This window comes from Sinocyclocheilus rhinocerous, unplaced genomic scaffold (assembly GCF_001515625.1).
Source record: "Sinocyclocheilus rhinocerous isolate Xijiao unplaced genomic scaffold, SAMN03320098_v1.1 scaffold2057, whole genome shotgun sequence".
Lineage (NCBI taxonomy): Eukaryota > Metazoa > Chordata > Actinopteri > Cypriniformes > Cyprinidae > Sinocyclocheilus > Sinocyclocheilus rhinocerous.
This window is the reverse complement of record NW_015627250.1, coordinates 238,700-242,372: the sequence shown is the minus strand read 5'-3', so window position 1 is coordinate 242,372 and position 3,673 is coordinate 238,700. Positions and strand designations below refer to the sequence as shown.

Genomic DNA, 3,673 nt, shown 5'->3' with positions numbered 1-3,673 from the left:
CCACTAAGGGGGAGGAGACCGCCAAAAGATTTTAAAGTACCATTTCCATGGTAACGCAATGTTTGATTTCAAAAGGGTTTTCACAGGACGAATCTCGGGCTTCTAAGCTTTCAAATGATATATGATTTATGATGTTTTCTAAAAGATTTGATAGAGAAAAAGGACAACAACAAAAAAGAGCGCCAAGCGTCCCACAGGTGGGACGTGACAGTTAAGGGGTTAATTCTTCATTCTTTGGTCTATAATGAGCTGATAGCATCATGCAGTTCCTGCACATCCATGATGCAAATCTTCCATTCCATCACCACATATCGGATTGGGATCTGGTGAACATGGAGGCCATTTGATTATAGTGAACTCAGTGTCATGTTCAAGAAACCAGTTTGGGGTGAATTGAGCTTTGTGACATGGCGCATTATCCTTCAAACTGTAGCCCGAGTTTCTTGTTCTGCTGCTAAACCTCAACTATTTCAAATTTCGACATGTTCAGCATTCAGAGATACTCTTCAGCAGAACTCAGTTGTAACAAGTGGTTATTAAGGCCAGGACACACCCAGCTGACTTAAAAGAACTACACTCTTAAAACAAATGTGTTAAAAACAACACAAAGTGTTATTTTCAACATGTTCTGAGTGTGCTCAACACATATTGAGTTAAATTCAACACACAAATTGTGTCACTTTAGTTAACACATTAATGTGATATTTTTGGTATGTGTCTTACAAAACTGTGTGTTACTGAGCATTTTTTTAAAAGTTTTAAAATAAAAGATAATAGTGTGTTAACAAATTAGATAATTTTATTATGAAATCACACAAATGACCAAATATATACTGTTTGTTAACATGGGATTAATTATAATACTATGTGTTCATTTAACTGTTTTATTACAGTCTGTTGAATATAAAACTGTTAAACAAGAATATTAAAGCATTTCAAACTTGTTAAGCAAGAACTTCTATACATTCCTCTTTTAAAAACATGTATCAAATACTGCACCATAAAACTATATATATATATAGTAAAAATAACAAAAAATAACCATTTCACAAAATTACAAGCAAAAACTGTAAAAATACAGAATAGACCTTATGGTCAAAAGTCATTAAATTACAGTATATTACTGTTGATAATTTGTTTTTAAACTATGGAAAAACTGATAAATTGTCAAATTACGTAGAAAAAAAGCCAACTTTCAGGTTAATCGCCATACATTTAAGGTTATTTTATAAAACTGCTCTGTCCATCTACAGTAATTTACTTTTAAAGTATAGTTTTCCCATGTACAATAACTAAGAAATAATTTATAAAAATGCAGTAAGCACATTTAAAAAAAAGTTTGTATATTTACAGGATTAATCCTTCTTTTTATAGAAACAATCTCACAACTTCAACCAATCTCTGTAAATTAAAAAGTATTTAGAAGTTATTTTATGTCTACCTAGAATAATTTCATTAAAATAAAGATATTATTAATTACAATAACAAAGAAATGTTGTATAAAAATGTAGTAAATTTGTAATACAAAGACCCATTGTCATGATAAGTACACGGAGAGTAGAACTGTCCAAGCACTGAGCCCTGAGGCACACCAGTAGCAAGATGTTGCGACTTAGAAACCTCACCCTCCAAGATACCCTGAAGGACCTACCTGAGAGTTAAGACTTGAACCACTGGAGTGCAGTTCCTGAGACACGCTTTGTCAAGAGGGTTGACAGGACAATCAGGTGGATAACTGTGCCAAAAGCCGCAGACAGATCCAGCAAAATGAGTACAGATGACTTAGAAGCTGCTCTTGCCAGTCACAGAGCTTTAATAACTAAGAGTAGGGCAGTCTTAGCTCAGTGGCCACTTTTAAAACCAGACTAGTTACTGTTCAGGAGGTTGTTCTGTGTGAGAAAGCAGAGGTTGAACATGACTCATTAATTTTTAGTAAATGAATACAATTTTCTGATGAAGTGTTTTATTGATACAATGTTGGTTTTCCTATGAAAAAACAACATACTTCAAGGAGAAATTATTTTTTAACTCTAGGCCCAAATTGCATGTTTTCATGATCCTAGTTAACCCAAAAATTAATGTAGACATTCAAAAATGTTCAAAATCAATAACGATATCTTGACTTCGATACTGGTTCCTGAATTTGTCAAACTCTTAAACCCCTTGATGCCTCGCCACAGCCAATCACCAGCACTTGATTTGGGCACATCAAGCATTCTGCATGCTTACTGTTTCACTGACGTTGAAGTATTAAATTTGGTATCGAACAACAAGACATTTTTTGATGCTCAATGGTTTTGAGGCAATTCGGTCAGTGCCTAAAAAGTATCGGATAACAAGTGGTGAAAATTATCTTATGTTTTACTCACCCTCATGCCTTCCGAGATGTTTTTCTTTCTTCTGCAGATCCCTTTTGCAGTGTTTTTTTTTTAGAAAGTTGTCCAAGATCTGTTGAGGCATAAAATGCATCTGAGTGGGTATACCAACATTTTGATTATCCAAAAATGTAATGTAGAAAGCATAAAGGTAATCCTTATGGTTCCAGTTAATGAAACAAAGCACTACAGTTTAACTATTTACTTTTTATTCTGCTTAAAATGACAATGATTGTTGTTACAATACAATGTAGATTTCTGTAAAAGTGCTTCCCCTCATACAATAAAATTCACAGACATCTTTTCATGTAGCTGTTTTACACTGATTTTGGTTAAATGGTCCTTGGTTTATTTATTTACCCCTTACCAAATAGGAACTGAAAATTATACGCAAAGAAGAACCATTTAAGAAAGAAAGAAAGAAAGAGTTGCATGAAAAGAAAATACATAATTTGTTGTATTATCATATGGCATTAGAACACTTGTCTATGCTGATTACAGATTTAAATAATATTAATAATAATAATAACAAAAGTTGACTTGTTCCACACCTGAATTGCCATGCTTATCTGCTGTAGATCTCCACAGTCTTTCCACATGGCCTAAAACCAAAAAAACATTTTTTAATACTTTGTATTACATTCACACATTACAGTGTATGTTCCATTGAGACAATGATCTGGAAGCTGAGCAGGAAAGGTTAACGGTGATGTTTTGGTCCGCCATGTGATTTTAGCTAAATTTATAGAAAGTAAATTTATATTATATACTTTGACTTAGCTGCATCATATTACTACTTAGGGGTGTAACTGTCCAGGATAGATGCAATTTTCATAATCAACGATCCAATATGTAACGACAGTTTACTCAGCCTCAGGCCTCAAGATTTAGGTTTCATCCCTCATCAGAACACAAAGATTATATCAATTATTACTTATAAGATTATCATATGCACTTATACATGCATAATATAAGTGTAGGTGAGCAAATGCGCCCAGAATGTGAATGCAACGCTTTTTAATTTAAAGTTAAGTGTTTTCCCATAGAAAACCAATACAAAACGCTTAACGCATTAAAGGTGACATATCATGAAAATCTGACTTTTCCAGGTTTTAAGTGCTATAATCAGCCCCCGGTGCATCTACCAACCAAGGAAACGTGAAAAAGATTAACCCAGTAACTTTGTTTTGGTAAGCCTTTTTCTGCAAGCGTCTGAAAAGGCCAGCGTGTCTGATTTCGCTCCCCTTGTGACGTTGCAAAGGGATCTCATTATAATATTACCGCCCCATAATCTGTAA

The 3,673-nt window shown here is 33.8% G+C and overlaps 1 long non-coding RNA gene across 1 annotated transcript in view; it reads right to left on the bottom strand.

Moving 5' to 3' along the window:
• Positions 1-2,404, bottom strand: part of LOC107726103 (uncharacterized) — a 7,827-nt gene extending 5,423 nt beyond the window's left edge. The window contains exons 1-2 of the long non-coding RNA XR_001638226.1: positions 2,370-2,404; positions 1,652-1,889 (exon numbers count right to left, since the gene is read on the bottom strand). This is a non-coding gene — a long non-coding RNA (uncharacterized LOC107726103). The remainder of the gene's footprint in view (positions 1-1,651; positions 1,890-2,369) is intronic.
• Between the last annotated feature and the right edge of the window lie 1,269 nt (positions 2,405-3,673).